Source organism: Camelus ferus, chromosome 29 (genome assembly GCF_009834535.1).
Source record: "Camelus ferus isolate YT-003-E chromosome 29, BCGSAC_Cfer_1.0, whole genome shotgun sequence".
Classification (NCBI taxonomy): domain Eukaryota; kingdom Metazoa; phylum Chordata; class Mammalia; order Artiodactyla; family Camelidae; genus Camelus; species Camelus ferus.
The window spans coordinates 11,319,506-11,336,808 of record NC_045724.1 but is presented as its reverse complement, the minus strand read 5'-3'; the positions used below and the strand labels follow the sequence as shown (position 1 = coordinate 11,336,808).

General features: G+C 45.1%; 1 long non-coding RNA gene across 2 annotated transcripts in view; it reads left to right on the top strand.

Moving 5' to 3' along the window:
• Positions 1 to 1,325: 1,325 nt before the first annotated feature.
• Positions 1,326 to 17,303, top strand: part of LOC116660521 — a 135,363-nt gene continuing 119,385 nt past the window's right edge. For both annotated transcript variants that reach the window (XR_004316101.1, XR_004316100.1), the window contains exons 1-2: positions 1,326 to 1,966; positions 2,401 to 2,609. This is a non-coding gene — a long non-coding RNA (uncharacterized LOC116660521). The remainder of the gene's footprint in view (positions 1,967 to 2,400; positions 2,610 to 17,303) is intronic.

Sequence of the window (17,303 nt, the reverse complement as noted above, 5' to 3'; positions counted from 1 at the left end):
TGGAGTTGGGATTCAAAGTCAGGTGGTGTCCAGTTTCTAGGCCCTTGCATTGGGCCACTGGAGTTCAGAGCTGGTCACTTCCCTGACATCTGGCAGGACTCCTGGGGCAGCAGATTCTCCCTTCTGGAAAATGCGAGGAGTGCACATCCTCCCTAGGCCACTGCGCACACGCCCAGACCTTCCATAGCCTGGCATCTCATGCTCTCTGCTCATGACACTCCTGCCTCATTTCTGGAAAGTAGAAAAATTAGATAAGACAGAGAAAGATACTACTCTGAATCTTAATCAGAAGTTGTGAGGTTTCCCTCTTCCTTAGGGGCTTTTTCTGGCTTTTGTTCACTCATCTGCCCACCTTCAGCTAATGCCCTTTGTGATTTGTTGTCTGTCTGAAGCCGGTATACTTGGGGCTCCAATTGTTACCGACCAGGGCTCTTGAATTCCTTATCAATAGAAATTGATAAGAGGCCAGAGGAGAAGTTCAGGCAAGGCTTTACTGGGACTCATCAGCTTGAAGGAGCCATAAGTAACAGGTTCCCTTGCTCACTCCCTGAGTGGGCAGAGCTGGCCTTAAAGGGGTGAGGATGGGCCCATGGGTTGCGCCAGAGGAGGGGCCTTGGCCGTGCTGTGTGCAGGGGTCATGCACAGTACCCTGCTTTTGCTCCTTCCATACCTCAGAAGTAGCAGTTGGATTTTTGGTCTTTTTATATCTTATTATTCATAATTTGCCCCAACTGCCCACGTATGCAGTTATTTTTAGTCCCTTATCGGTTCTTTGTATTCTGTTGCTGGGGGAAACGTTTATCCTGGTGCAAGCACTGCAGCAAAGGGTCCCAGGTCCCTGTCTCCCAGTGAAGATGTCTAACAACTCTCGGAGAGGGTCCTGGGAGAGTTTTATCACGAGATGGCAGTGGATGCTTAAGACAGAGCCTAAAAATTTATGGGGAAGGAGGAGGAGGAGGAGCTGATTGATAGATACAAACAACCTTAGCTATGCTAACTGGAGGCTGGTTTCTCCTATCCTACCACTATTTCCGTCAAGCCAAGCCTTCGCAAGCAACAAGTTCCGCCTTCTGCAAAACCCACCAATCAGCATTCATCCTTCAGCATACCTCATCTGCATAACAACTGCCGTCCCCCGGACCTGAGTGAGGACTATGGGCGGAGAACGTTCATCCCTGCCCCTCTCTCTTTCAGACACGCCCCTTTCACGTTCAGTATACCCACCAATCAAAACTTACCTCTCAGTACCCCTCATTTGCATAAGAACCCACCAATCAGCTCCCACCCAAGGAGAGAAATAACCAAGCCGCTGGAAGGTTCTGGAACTCCAGTGTAAGTGCAGGCTTCGTCTCGCCGTTTTTCCGAAGATTGTCACGTCTTTGTGGTTGAGCTGTCTCATTTTTTTCTCTTTGACTCTGACACTTCTACGTCCAGGCTGTGGAAAATGAAGGCGGGATAAAGGGAAAGAGTAAAATCAAGGCGCGTGACCTGCTTCTTAAAGTTCACGACTAACATCACAATAAGCAAGAAGAGATTGCGCCGGCGCACCAGAGATGAAGAAGGGAAAGTGCATTTCTGCAGAGGACGTCGGGAGTGATATTGCCGCTTGCTCCCAACCCCTGTGCCCAGCTCCAAACCGGAGCCCGCACCACCGGTCCCACTCCGGAAGGGCTTGCTGCAAGTTCTGTGCGTAAGCCGCTCTGTGGTTAGCCTGTTGCACACTGGTTTATTCCCAAGGCCTCAGCGCCTCGTCATAAGGTTTTTGTGTTTGCCCCTTACGGTCTTGGCTGGAGAACGCGTCAAGGAATCCAGGGAGGAGACCACCAGTAACAAACTGACACAAAGTGCTTTTAGATAATTTTGCTGAGTTAGGGCGGTGCTAAGAATTCGGCTTTGAAATGCAGTTACGTGGCGGTACACATGCACTGAGAGAGAAACTGCAGTATGATCTGGAACTGAGGTTTAGGTAAGTAGGTTTTCAGGATGTTGATACGAAAATCTTTCCACATGGGATACTCTGCCTTATCCCCTATCACTCTGTCGCAGTTATGTTTATTCCTTTCACATTGCTGATTTCATGCTTTTCAACATTCCTCCAAAAATCTCCTTATAGACTTTTTCTCTGCCTAGTTAAAGAGGTAAACAGTTGGAAAAGGCTGGAGGTTCCCAGCAGGAAGTGCTGGGGCCCCACTTTGCTGATGTGGTTTCCGCTTCTCTTAGGACGGTAGCTCTTTGCTGCCCCCTGTGGGTATAAGTGTGGTTTCCTTCAAGGTCCTTGAGTTCCGGACTCACCAGAGGGTGCCTGGCTCATGGGGTAGGAAAGAGTCAACCAGTTTAAAGTCGTAAAACACATCCCTTGGTTGCTAATTTTCTTAGTTTTCTTGTGTGGTTTTCTTCCAGATTGAGCCCAAGCTGATTGGCTTCAGCTTCCTGTTCCCTGCTTCCCTCGCACTGTATCTCCGGGTTTTACCTTCTTCCTCACTTAATCATCTGTTATGTTGCTAAGTACGAGGCTTCCTGCTAGGACCCCGGAAGAGGAAAGTGAATAAAACGTGGCTCCCTGAACTTCAGCGCACAGTGAGCTGGGGGAGACAGAAATGTAACTCATGGTGAGTGACTCTTGTCTTGTCTTCGTCGTCTTTTTTTTTCCATTTAGTGCGACGGCATCAGTTTCCTGGCTGGGGCATGTTCCTGAACTGGTTTTAGTCGATGTATAGATTATCTAGAAATGTTAGTCATCATCATTATTAGTTAGTATGCCCCGTGTCTGAAGCTTTTGAATGCCTCTAATTCGTAGAGCCCTTGGTTACCAGTGAAATGTGTGTGGGAAACAGTAACCTTAAGGACCATTAGAAAATTATTTTTAGATCATTCTGATTTTGAGTATGTGTAATTTTTGTGTTATTCTTAAAAAACCCTCCCATCTCAGATACTATACATATTTCACATGTGTATATGTATTTATAAATATCTATAAACAAACATGTAAGTATGTCACTATATATTTCTAAAAGATAAGGACTCTTTAAAAAGTAACCATAGTACCATTATCACACCTAAAAATTGACCAGTAATTCCTTAATATTATCACATATCCAGTCAAGTTTCACTGATTTTTATCATAAGCTTTTAATTTTACAGCTGATGTGTTTGAATTAGGATCTTTTGGTAAGTCCATATGTCAAGGTGCCTCTTAAATCTTCTTTTTAATCGACAGTTTTCACCTCATGTTCTTTATTTTTCCTTGCAATTTATTTGTTGAAGAAACTGAGTAATTTATCCAAGAGGGTTTTTCATAGCCTGGGTTTTGCCGATTGCTTCCCCTTGATATTTGATCTGTTCCTCGGTCTTCTCTGTATTTCCATAAAACTAGTAGAGTAAAGGTCTGGACTTGAGTTTAAGGTAGAAATACCTCCTGAGTGATGGCATGTACACTGTGATCAGGAGACGCAAAATGCTTGCTTCTCTGTTACGTGAGCAGCCCTGGATGGTCATTACCTTGACCCACTGGCTCGTAAGAGGTTGCTAATGGTAATATTTAATTCTATCATAACTTCTTATGGCTTAGATAGAATACTAAAGAGAAACTTTTCTCATTAACGTTTGGTTACCATGAAATGCAGTTTGTCCTGGAAAGGCAAAGTAAAGGCTTGATTCTTTTATTTTATAAATAGTTTTTAAAGGATGTAAACACTGAAGATTTCAGAGGCTGTAGGCCCCCTCACCCATCTAGTTTTCTCTTCCTTCCTTTGGTTCCTCTGAGATCTGGAATTTCACTCATTCATATTCTCTCTCTTTCATCCAACTTTGTGGGCTTTGGAGAAAGAATTGTAAACTCACTCACACTAAAGTGCAAATGACTAATAACAATTTACAGCATGACTTTTCCAGAGAGATTTTCTGTTGAACTTGCATCAACGTCTTAAATTAGAGAAATGAAATGAAGCTTCTTGGAGAAGACTAGCATTTGTATGCACTTACTATTCTGTGTCGGCTGCCATAGTAAATGATTTACATGTGTTGTCTCGTTTAGCGCCCACAGCGGCCCTATGAGTAAGGTATTCGTTTTACCCCCATTTTACAGATGTGAAGAACAGGGCTCAGCTAAAAAGTGACAGAGGTGAACCTAAAGCCTGGGTTGTCTGGCTTCAAAGCCAGAGCTTTGAGCCTGCCTTTAGATGTAATGTCAGGCATCTTGAATAGGAGAAGAGGGGTGGGGGGAGAGGAGGGCTTCCCAAGCTTGAAATCATCAGCCTGACAGATCTGTTACTTTACTGGGTCCGTGTGTAAGGCAGAGCCTGGCAATCACCCACAAAACCAAAGATGTGCCTCCAGGGGTGTTAACTGTGGAACTGTTCCCAGCAGCAGTGATGTGTCTGCCCGTTGGGATCCTGGTTACTTTCCCGGCTTCTCTTCCCTCTCGTTCATGTGGTCCAGCCACACTGGCCTTTTTCCTGCTTCTCAAACATGCCAAGCTCCATTCATCGCCTGTTCTTTCCCTGGGTTTTTATAGCCTGGCTTCTTCTCGACATTTCGGTCTTAGCTTAAATGTCAGCCCCCCAGAGACATTTCCTCGACCATCCTGTCTAAAGTAGCTACTCCCTACCTCCCAGTCACTCTCTTTCCCAGTTCTCAGTGTCTTTTCTCTTATTACCACTTGAAACTATCTTCTCTCTTTCCCTATCAGAACATGGGGAGAACGTGGCCAGTTTTGTCCCTAGCTGGAACCTTCTAGCCTGGCACATGATAGGCACTCAGAAAGCCTTTGTTAAATGAGTGAGTTGGTTCAGGCAGCCTGTGCTCGTGGCATCCTATGTGGCGTCCTGTCTCCCCACCCCAAATCCATCATCATTGGTTCCAGTTAACCACAGGAACTGCCATAGCTGTTACAGTCTGCTCTTCCATCTAGAAAGTCAAAGGTTTCTGCCTTTTGTATTTATAACCAACGCTTAACAAAAATGGCCAGACTTAGTTCCAGTTATAAATTCGGCTGAGGTCCAAGATGATTCATATTTTAACAAAAACCTGTTTGCTTAAGCTTTGTCTGTTTCCCCTGACACAGATTGTGCTGGGAAAAGGAAAGACGTGGGGGAACCTGTTTTTTGGCCACTTTTTTCTTTTTTTCTTTTTTTTTTTTTTAGCAGAGAAAGGTTTATTGCAGGGCCAAGCAAGGAGAGTGTGTTGGCCACTTTTCATAGCAGATCCCCAACTCTTCAGTTTTGAAATGGGGCATCTGTCTTAGCTTGTGCTGCTATAACAAAACACCTAGACTGGTGGCTTACATTATAGACATTGATTGCTCACAGTTCTGGAGGCTGGCAAGTCCAAGATCAAGGTTCTGGCAGATTCAGTTTCCGGTGAGGGCTGTCTTGGCTTGCAGATGGCTGCCATCTTGCTGTGTCCTCACAGGGCAGAGAGACAGGGAAAGAGCTTTGGATGCCCTTTCTCTTCTCAGAAGGTAAGTAATTCTATCACGGGGGTCCTGCTTTCTTGATCTCATCTAAACCTAGTTACTTCTCAAAGACCTCACCTGCAAAGACTATCATGTTGAGGGGTTAGGACTTCAATGTTTGAATTTGGGGGTATACAAACATTCAGTTCATAATAGCATCTCTCACATTCTTCTTTCTTGATGTGAACATTGAATACCTCTAGGTGAAGATTACAACAGAAGTGGAAGCAGCTCAGGCATTATTTTTTGTTCGTTTTTTGCATTCTTTTTTTAATTGGAGTACAGTTTACAATGTTGTGTCCATTTCTGCAGTACAGCATAATGTTTCAGTCGTACAGATACATACACTCCTTTTCATAGTCTTTTTCATTACAGGTTATTACAAGATATTGAATATAGTCCCCTGTGCTCTACAGTATAAACTTGTTTATCTATTTTATATATAGTAGTTAGTATTGTATATAGTAGTTAGTATCTGCAAATTTTGAACTTCCGATTTATCCCTTCCCACCCCCTTTACCTAATAAGTTTTGTTCTCTATGTCTGTGAGTGTTTTTGTTTTGTAAATAAGCTCATTTGTGTCAGACATTGTTCCAAAGCTGGATGCCAGAAGCGCCCGCTGTCCTACCGAACTAAACCCGAAACTTGTGGATTTGCATCGGAGTTCACTGACGGTTTGGGAGGCAGTTTACAGGGTGCTACAGCGGGTGGTCCTAGCATCCCCTGCATCAGAACCACCTGCCTGGGGGTGGTGGTGTTTAAAATGCAGATTGTTAACCCCACCCCATCCCCTAGTCAGGTCGCCTGAATCAGCGTCTTGAGGGGTGGGGGTGGGGCCTGCGACCGCATTTTGGAGAGTACTCAGGTATACCTTATATTCCCTAAAGTTTGAGAACCACTACCACTAAGAAGTGAGATTATCCTGTACCACAGCCTGCTTATCTCAGGGAGCCCGAGGTGAGTCGCCTGTCACTTCACCAGTTCTCCCTGGGGTTTTTGCCTCTGGCTTGCTTACTTTCTGTTTCACAGGAGTGTGAAAAGTGAGACTTCCTGACAAAAAGTGAGACTTCCTAACAAAAGATATCTCCAAACATTGCTAGAAGCCTCCCCTGTCACAAGAACTTCCTTTGCTCTTTAAAAACAAAAAATTTTTTTTAAATGTAGGTACTGGGGATTGAACCCAGGACCTTGTCTTTTGCTCTGTTAGATGTTGCTTTTAATTTTTTTTTTTTTTAAACCTGAGGAAAGGCATAGTTTATCTTCACCTTGATGTAAACATGGTTTAATATTCAAAGTTTGGGCCTCAAACATCTCTCTCCTGTGTTTTTGTTTTTGTCTCTATGGGTCTTTCTCTGAAAGATTTCCCCCACACCACTCATTTCTCTTTTTTCCTTTTCCTTTTCCTCATCTGAATCCTCTCCATCCTTCAAGAACAAATTCAAGTCTGTTTTCATCCGCTAAACTCCATCTACCCCAGGCTTTTTTCCCTTGAATTCTCAAAGTAGTTGTACCACATTGTTGATTATGTAATTGTGTTCTCTCTGTATTATAAATTTAAGGACAGAGTCTGAAAGGCACTTTTTTTTTAAGTTGAAGTATAGTTGATTTACAATATTGTGTTAGTTTCAGGCCTGAATTGTACTTTTGTTGAATATCTGGTAAGCACCTAATAAGGCCAGGTTGATTGATTGGATCTGTAAGTGAGCATTGCAGAAGCATTGGAAGGGATACAGCTAGATTGAATATAATCACTACAGCTCATGAAGGAGGGAAATTTAAAAGGAAACATCACAAAGTTTCTGGTGTATATTTATACTATTGATGGGAGGATGGATTTTTGGTAGGTATAGACTTGCTAGTCTACCCAATATATTTAAAAACAGGTCTTGTCCTAGAAACACAAATCTTTATGCCTTTGTTTATTAAAGTTTTTTTGGAGTGAGAAATGCCAATTTGTATTGATCAAATTGTTTTTCAGATGGAAATGAGGCAAGACTTTTTAGAAAACTTGAGGAAGGAGACAAAAATGAATCCCTGTGTTGTAGAAAAGGTTACGTACATTTTCTTGTTCCATACTAAAAAGTTTTAAACAGTTTTCTGCGGAATTCTTTTCAGATAAATTCCTTTGGATCTAATAAAGATGAAATCTAATTTTCACCTTATGTTTGATGTGGCTAGGGGCTGGTTAAAGAATTTACTAGTAACTGCTTTGAAGGTAAAAGCCTTTTTTATCTGGCTACTTCTCATGACTGCCTTCACTCAGGGAGGGAGGAGAGGAGAAAACTGAGGCAAAGTATCTTAAAAGTGCCTCTTTTTTCTCTTCAACGATTGCAAACTGCAGCCTTCTAGTCAGTACTTAAGGGATCCAAAGAGATGATGCCGTGGTACCATTCTAGCCCCCTCTAAAAATGTGAGCTGCTCTGTTCCTTTTTTATGTTTCTACTGGGATCACTAGGTAAGTACTCTGTTCAGAGGTCTGAGAGTGTTTCCTCCCCATGTCTTAACCACCTCCCCCACTCCCAGGAATCTGGCTTGTTGTGTGTGCATCCGTCATTCTGGAAAAACCCCGCTAGGTTTTGCCAGCTCTGAGCACACAGACGTTTCCTTCGGGAGCCAGCAGGGGTCAGCTGGAACGCCGGCTGCCCGGCCACGTCTCTTGCCAGGACCAGGACGGCACGAGGAGCCATTTGTTGGCTTCTTGAGCTGAGACAAAGTCTTCGGAGGCATCTTACATGCCTTCCCTATGATTACGTACCCGCTCCTGCTTCGCACCAGGTACCCGTAAGCATCTGCTCTTTCCTGGGCTCGGTACCCTTTCTCCCCTCCCATCAGCCTCTAAGCTGACACCACAAACAATCTCCTTTCCCCCCTGGAGTGGAGCTCTTCTGTTTGTTTTAAATATAAGCTCTGCAGGAGTTGCTTTTATGATTTTATCTGTGTGAACACGCTCTGGCCTCTCTTGCCAGTTGCTGACACTGACCCCGGTGGTGGGGAATTCCAGCTTGTGGCCTGGTGGGAGAGGGATCTGGGGGTGAGGAAGGTGCTGAGGAGAGAACTGCTGGGAACAGTCCCATGACTCACCGAAGGGTTTAGTTGTCCTTGTCTGAAGAGAGCGAAGATCCCGTATGTCTCAGGGACCAAGCTGATGGAAGAGCTGGTGGCCATTACCTGCCGGAAGGGTCCTGCATTGTGAGAACTGTCCACCTTTCAGTGGCTGGTCTACGTGTGCTATTTTCCTGAGACATCTCTTACCCCAGATCCTCAAAACAGGGCTGGCTACATAGTTTTGTGAGGTCCAGTGCAAGAAGAAAATGTAGGTCTCCTTGTTCAATAACTATTAGGAACTTCACGTTGGCAACCACAGAGCGTTAAACCAAGCACAGGGCCCTCTGAGCGCAGAGCCCAGCGTGAAGCCTGGCAGGACTGCGCGAGTTCTATGCACATGACCCCAGCCCTAACCCCCAGACATACGGAGGGAAAGCTCTTCCTTGTCCCGGTCCTGAGGGTCAGTGTGAGGGCATCCCAGGCATCCCACATTTGGCGCGTTCCCCATCCTCAGGAACCGGGGTCCTGGAGAGAGAGACCCAGGAGAAGAGGGCTTTTATTCAGCAAATGTAGGACATACGCTGTTTCAGGCGCTGGAGACTCTGCAGTAAACAAAGCAAGGGCCCTGCCCTCTTGGAGCTCAGAGTCTAGTTGAGGGAGACAACAGCAAACGGGCAAATACTTGCATGTAGGGAGGGTGTCAGACGGTGACAGGTACTTCAGAGGAAGGTAAAACGGGGCAGGGAGGATGAGGGCTGCCAACCAGGAAGGGTGGGGTCTTGTAGTTTCATGAGACATGGTCGAGAGGGGCTATTTGAGTTAAGGCATTGAGGGAGTGAGTCATGTAAGTGCCTGAGGGAAGAGCATTCAGGCAGTGGGACTAGCAAGTGCAGAGGCCCTGAGGCCTCAAGTTTGAGAATGAACAGAGAGGATGGTGTGGCTGGTGTGGCTGACGGGTTTGGAGAGGTTAGAGATGGAGAGAGGCGATGCTGGATCTCATGCAGTAATGACTCTGGATTTTACACTGGATGAGATGGAAGCTTTGGGCGTTAAGACCAAAGCAGGCTCCTCATCTGACTCAGGTTCAGGGCTCCCTCTATACTCTGTTGTGAAGAGACGTGGGGGCAGAAGAGAGAAGGTAGGGTGACCAGGGAGGAGGCTTTTGGAATAATCCAGGTGGTTTTGACCAAGCTGCTTATGGTGGAGGTAATGAGAAACGGTCAGGTTCTAAAAATATTATAATCTTAAGAGGACAAGGAACCAGGTCGGTCTTGTTTATCACGTAATGGTAACACATGTCGGTGCCCAATAAACAGGTATTTAATGAACCAGTGAGTGAATGTAAATATTTCACAAAATTTCTTACAGTAGAGGTGATAAGAAAGAACATTACAAGAATGAAATGAGGCAAAATACCTTGCCAGTGTTTTATAATTTTTTATCCCCCTTTTTGCTTCAGTAAAATCTGGAAAAATGTTAAAGGTCAATTCGTATGAAATAAATTATAACGCCTTAATGCCATACAGCTTGTCAGCCTGAATACGCTAAAATGGACAGTAAGACTGTATTTTTAGTGTGTGGTCAGTAGGTGGCGCTGTATCTTGTTAGGGCTTCCTCCGCTACGTCACGTGTGCTGAGGCCACTGGAGTGTTAAACGCAGTTTTAACTGGAGTTCATACTTGGTTTATTGAAAAGTAGATTTGACTTCTCCAATAATTTGGTAGGACCCTCTTGGAATTACAGGTACAAAACTAACATTTGAAAATGTCATTCTTCCTTAAGGTATAACATTTAGGTGTTACTCAAATGATAGAAAATTTCGTCTCAATGTTGGAAACATAGCAGGGCCCACTTGCTGCAGAGGCCTTCACTGCTTGATGGCAATTTAATTTTATTTTCTTCTCCATGTGATTCTATTATATGTGTGTATTTCATATATATGTGTGTATATATATATGTATATGTATGGGGGGGTTGCTACTCTTTGTAAAAAGACCATATACAGTCATTAGATTTATTTTCCTTCTTGAATTTGTGCAGGGAGGAGCCATGCAGGGATGGGTGGTGGAGGGAGGGAGGATCCAGGGGGAAAAAAAGCTGCAGTAAAATTAGGAGGCTGTGAGGTTTTGTGCGAAATTCTATGGACACGTTTCAGGTGGCAAGTTTCTTCCAGCCGTGGGCCTTCTCCAGCTGCTGGGCCGTCTTTCTCCACCCAGAAAGCTCGCTGAAGCAGCCCCACCTCACACGATGGCTTCCCCTGGAAGTGTGAAGCTGGCTCGTCCTTTCTTGTCCGATGCCCACTTTCCTGCCTTTGGAGTTGGTCATCACAGACAAAACCGACCCCTAGTCAGGTATTCTGAGACTCCTGTCTTGTCAGGCTTGAAAGATCAGATGATCAAAGATCCTGATGGGTCCATGGCTTTCCTCTGAGTCAGGCTGAGTAGACATCCCCTTGCAAGATGACTTTTGTCCCCTAAAGAGTCCTGGGTGGTTTTAGAGCTGTGGGTCTCTGAAAGCGAGACTGTCCTTCACAGCGTTAGGGGTGTAGAGCTCCTGAGTCGGAAGGCCTTCAGAGCTGCTCCTGCCAGCGGACCTGGAAAAAGTGCTCAGGCCAATAGAGTGGCTCCGATTGTTTTCTCTCCAAGCAATAGATTCAGCAAATGTGTGGTGTGTGCCCACTGTGTACCAGGCGTTGTGCTGGGGAAACAGCAGGGAACCATTTCTATCCTCAACCTTTCCTTAGAATGCATGTCCCTCTTCTTGGCCTCATCTGTAGCCTCGTTCCCATCTCATGATACTGCTTGTTCTTGGTTCTTGCCTAAAAGTTTTCTAAGAGTCCAGGGCTGGACAGTGTTCTGTCTTTTCACCTCCCCATCATTCATGTATTGGCTTTTTGTCATCCCATGGGTGACAGGCTGGCTCCAAGAACCTCTAGGCATCACGTCCTTGCTCAAGGCAGACAAGGGGATGCACCAAGCACTTCTGTTTCTTTGATCAGAGGAGCGGGTTTTCCCAGAGGCTCCCAGCAGAGTGCCCGTATTGCTGCACTGCTACCTCCAAAAGAGACACTGGGAAAATGAAGACCTGACTTTAGGAAGAAGAAGATTGGGAGTGGCGCCTGTGTTAGCCAACTGCAGATGCCTGCATCTGAGATCCACACTATCCAGTAGGATTAAGCTCTTCCATACAAGTAGCTGTAATATATCAACATCCAGATCATTCTGTCACATCCATTTGCTTTGGGGCCACTGTCTCTCTCTTGTCTCTATCACGTGTTTTCAGACTGGCTGACCTTAACCAGAATCACTGACACCTGGCCTTAGCGTTGCCTGACCCCCACCACCTGTTCAGCCCTGCCTCCTCCCCGACCCACCATGCTTAGGCAGCCCGCTGAACAGCCAGTGCTGAGCAGACATCCTCCCCAAAACGTGCTCCTCCTCCTGCTTTCCCACTGTTGGGTCATCTGTTGATGTCTGTCTCATCTGTCACTGTCATTGGGATCACTGGATTCATCCGTGCTCCCTTCCCTCCTTCATCTCTGACACCCAGAGGTCCCTGAGTCCTGCCCGTCTTATCTCGGGAATACCTCTTGCCTCCTCTCTCTTTGCACGTCCCCAGGTCCACTTCAGGTCCTGATTTCCTCACCCCATTTCAATGCATCCTCCAAACTACCATGATTATCTTTAGGTAACTTGATTGATTGTTCTTTCTTGACCCAAGAGCATTCATGGTTCCTTGTTGTTTCTGTATAAAATAGAAGCAAGGCATTAAGACCCTGTCCTGCCCAGCCTGTCATTCCAGCCCCATCTCCTCCAGGCTCTCTCCCTTGTTCTAGGTCATTGCTTCCCCAAAGAGGTCTCAGGGCTTTGCTGTGTCGGGAACACTCACTCTGCCCTCCTTCGTCAGCCACCACCTCCTCATCCTTATGAACCCAGCTCAGATATCATCTCTCCAGTGTGGTTTCTCTCCAACCGGATCGTGCCACCTTCTTTTTCTCCTGTTGCACTGTTGGTATCACACTCGTGACATTTTTTCACATTTACATCCACCTCCTTTAAGGGAGAACGGGTCTCTGATTTAGCTTCCCATGGTTAGTAGCTGCCGCAGGGCCTGGGACACAGCAGGTGCTCAAGAGATGTTTGTTGAACAAATGGTTTTGGACTGTTGTGGATAGCAGCGGGGGAAATTTCCTGAATGTTGTGCATTTGGTACACTCTTCACATGTGGTCAGTCTGAGTCCTGAAAGTTTAGTAAAGAAAACTTCAGAGAACAAATGTTTACTGCAGTGTAGAGCTCTTCAGTTTCCAGGATTGGAGGTGGTGAGTGTGTGGTTGGTGTTTTTAGAACCAGGCAATGGCTCAGCCCCGTGGGAGCAGATTGCATGAGACAAGCACCCAGAATTGGGGAAATCATGCCAGCCAATCTGTCAGATTTCATCATCTGCTGGTCTTGGGCTGATGACATTCCTAACACACGCCTCTCAGACTTACATCTTGTGAAGGACTGCCTTCAGTTTTCATCTTTTGCCGCTTGCTTATACAACCCATCTAAAAATAATATTTTAAGAAAGCGTCTTATTTATTTTAAGTTTAGTAGATGAATCTTGATGTATTAAGCACAGAATCTGATCCTTTCTGCTCTGTGATGAAATCTTCAGGCATGGAGAAAAGGCAGATCTCTTTTATAGGTTATTTCTTAGCCAAGAAATAACATTTTTTTTCCTTTTAATTTTACACTCCTAAAATTGCAGTTATATAATTGTGAAAAAGCAGTTTGGGGAGAAGTCCATTTAAGACTCAGGGATAGAGGGAGCTGTTACTGTGGACAAAAAAAAAGTTCGGTTATTTAATTTTATCTGGGAAACCTACTTGCTGGCGGGGTGTGGGCATTGGCAGATAAAATGTGTGGGTTGGTAAGTTGTTTGTATATACTTGCGTGGTTGCAGGGGTGTGTGCGCGCGCGCACACCCGTGTGCTTATGTGCATCAGTAATTATGATAAAACCTTAAGTTGACAGAAACGGTGGGAATGATGTAGTTAACTCATGACCACATATCCATCATATGTAAGTGTATGTACTGCCTTTCTTGTACCAATAGTGTACAGATAGGTCTCCTCTAACAGTTAGATAATATTTGACACACATTATGTCTTAAGCAGGTTAGATATCTTTCCTGAACACTGTTTATGTTATTAATTTTCTTTGCACTGTTCCCTTTTCAAATTGCTACAAAAGTAATCTTCAATCAAGTTTTAATTACTGTTATTTTCAAAGCAGTTGGATCTGAAATAATGAGGTTTCACTGAAATTTTCTTACTTTTTAGTCCTAGAAGTTAATGATAGTTCTTTCCATCAAGTTGAAACTAAGCAGAGGATAATGTTAATGTCTGAGGTACTTTCCTAGAAAAATATTGCATCTTCTGGTTCAACTGGTGAAGTAAGCATTTGGTCATTGCTGATGAGTTGGAATTTTTGAGGCGATCTCCCATTTTTGAATCAACAAGACATTGTTCTGATAGGTTGAAGTATAACGTCGCTTCTCCCTTCCCCATATGGGTTTGTATGAGGAGGAAAAAGACACTTCTGAATGGGTGCCTTGGCAGGAATACAGGGATCGGGGATGATTGTACGGGAGACGGAGTGTGTGATCGTGATGAGCCAGTTTGGCCTTGAACGCAGAACTCTGGCCTCTTTGGACTGAATGTTGAGAAAGAACAGCGTGGGTTTCCCAATATTGTTCCAAAGGTGCGGCAGCAATAGTGAAAGCAAAAATCCATTGTTGGAACAATGACTCTCAAGTGGGAGGAGAATGTGGCAAGCCTCCCTTTCTTGTAATGAATTAAGTCCAGGTTTCATGTGAGCGATGGCTTAATTGCTGGTAGGTGACCTTTGATTTTTTTTCTCTTCCACTTAAAAGATTAAGCTTTATTCAGGACCAAGTTGAAGGGAGAACAAAGAGTCAGTAAGTTAGCAGCATAATCTGTTGAGTCATGAGAAAATAAAGGCTTATGCACACACAGAACAGCTCTACGTTGGCTGACACACGAGTCGGTCCCTTCAATGCCAAAGGTTCTTACTTCTTCCTCTTTCCCTCCCTGAAGGCTTCGTGCCAGGCACTGAGCCCCTTTCCTTTTCTTATCATTGAGGATTTCCTATCCTTTTGGTAGATAAAGAGATTCCTCTCCTCACTCCCCTGAAACTGCTCGCAAAGGTTGCCCGTGGCCTCCACTTTGCTAAATTTAAAGCTCAGCCTCCGCCTGCATCTTACTTGACCTTTCTGCAGCGTTGACCCCCTTCATTCTTCTCTCTTCTAGCAAACACTTTCTTCTCTTGACTTCCAGGATGTCACAGTTGCCTGGTTTTCCTCCTGTGTCCCTGGCCACTTCTTCCCAGACGCTTGCTGCCTCCTCCTTTCTCCGTGGACACATGCAGGCTGGGACCTCAGAACCCCTGTTCTTCTCGACTTGACTCACTCCTCAACTTGACTCACTCCCTTGGAAGCCTCATCTGGGCTCCTGGCTTTCTACACTGACAGCTCCCACCTGGACGTCTCCGGTCCTCATCTGTCCCTGAATTCCAGCCTCACACAGCCAGCCACCTCTTCCGTGTCTCTACGTCTTCACATGTCTGAATCCGTGGATCTTTCCTTCAAGTTCATGTCTCTCAGAGTCTTCTGCGTATCAGTTAAGGACAGCTTCATCCTTCGAAGTGCAGGAAACATCCCTGACTCCTCTCTTCCCCTCCCCTTCTACATCTCACTCTTGGGGAAATCATGAGATCCAGAATTTATTACCACTTCTCACGACCTCACTGTTACCACTTTAGTCTGATCCACCACCAGCCCCTTTGCGTGGGGTAGTGTGGTGGCCTGGTAACTGGTCTCCAGGCTTCTGTCCCCGTTCTCTGCAATCATCCCTCCCGAGAGCAGCCAGCTCAGTTCTTCAGTACATCATCAGATCATGTCACTTCTCTGCTCCAAACCCTCAGTGACTCCCCATTTCCCTCCAAGTCAAGGCAGAAGTTCTTACCAAGGCCTACAGGGCACTGTAAGGCCTGCCCTTTCCCCTACCCATGACCTCTCTGACGTCCTCTCCTACTACTCCTTCACTGCAGTTCCGTGGCCTCTGATTTTCCTCAGACATTCCAGGTGGGATCTGTTTCCACCTGGGTCTTTGTACCTGATGTTTCATCTGCCTGGAACGTTCTTCCCTGGACTTGTGTGTACTTAACGGGCTTCATTTCAAGCCCTTTCTCCAGTATCGCTTCTTCCTGATGACCCTAGTTACTCCTGCAGTCTGCTGCCCCCAGCACTCCCGAGCTCCGTTTTTCCTCTGTAACACTTCTCATCTATTAACATGCTGTATATAATACGCTTATTTATTATGCTTATTTTTTTATTGTCAGCCTCTCCTACTAGAATGTAATCTTGAGGGCAGGGGCTTTTGTGTTTCATGTCCTAACACCTAGTATGGTATGAGGCACAAGTTCTCAGTAGATATGTGTTGAATGACTAAAAGAAAGTTGTGGATGCCAGGAGCCACAGGCTGGCTTCCTCCCACGTACTGTGACTTGTTCTCTCTGAAGCCTCTTTTCCCTCAAGGCCCCACTTTCTCTAGTGCTTCTTGGGGATTCGGGGCAAGAGTGAAGTCTCCCTTGAGATGGTTTTTGGGAGAGGGAAGCAAAAGAGAAGGGAAGACCTTTCCTGCTCTTGCATGAATGAGTTGGCTTGTACTTACTTGAATGATGGGGCCAGGTAATCAGAGGGCCTGGCCTAGGCTGATATATTTTGTATTCTGATATTTTTACTTAATGTTTTATCATGAGCACTTCCATCACTTTTTCTCTCCTAGTTTTTGTGATTATTATTTTAATGGCTACATATTTAAAATACAGTCCTAGGGAACTATATTGAATATCTTGTAATAACCTTTAATGAAATGAATATGAAAATGAATATATGTATATATATGCATGACTAAGACATTATGCTGCACACTAGAAATTGACACATTGTAACTGACTATACTTCAATTAAAAAATAATAAAGTAAAATAAAATACAGTCCTAATGACTCAGCCCTCAAGGTCAACCTGTATAAGCCCGGGGATGATCTTGGGTTGCTTTTGAGAACCTCAGGGTGAGGGAGTAGTTAAGGGCACAGGCTAGAGTTTGGCCCTCTGGGTGCAGATCCTGGCTGTGGCCCTTCCCCACCATCTGACTCAAGGCAAGTCATTTAACTGCGTCTTAGTTTCCTCCTCTGTCGAATCGCAGTGGTAGCAGTACCTGTACGGTACCTGGACCTGTGACAGTAACGGGCTTATTTTGGGAAATGAGAGTTCATGTTTACAGAGCACTTGGAACCTTGCTGCTCTGTGTCATATTCAGACCAGCATGATCAGCAGGGCCTGGGGGGCTGGTCAGTAATGCAGGCCCCAGCCCAGACCTGCCGAATCCGATTCTGCATTCTGACAAGCCCCCCAGGTGCTTCCTGTGCCCCCTCAGTGTGCAACAGTGACTTCAAACAATGGCTGGGACATACCCCACACTATGTGATGTTGGCTAAGTTTTTTTTTTATTATTATTACTTTTTAATTTAAATAATTAATTTGTGTATTTTTTTTTTAAATAGGGTACTGGGAATTGAACCCAGGACCTTGGGCATGCTAAATAAGCATGTGCTCTACCACTGAGCTACACCCCTCTTGCACCCCTCCGGCTAAATTTTAGAGTAGTTTCAATTTTCACAGGTCGGACCTCTGAAACTTGTGTCTTGTCTGTGTCAAGTAGCATCTCAAATAAGTGCCTC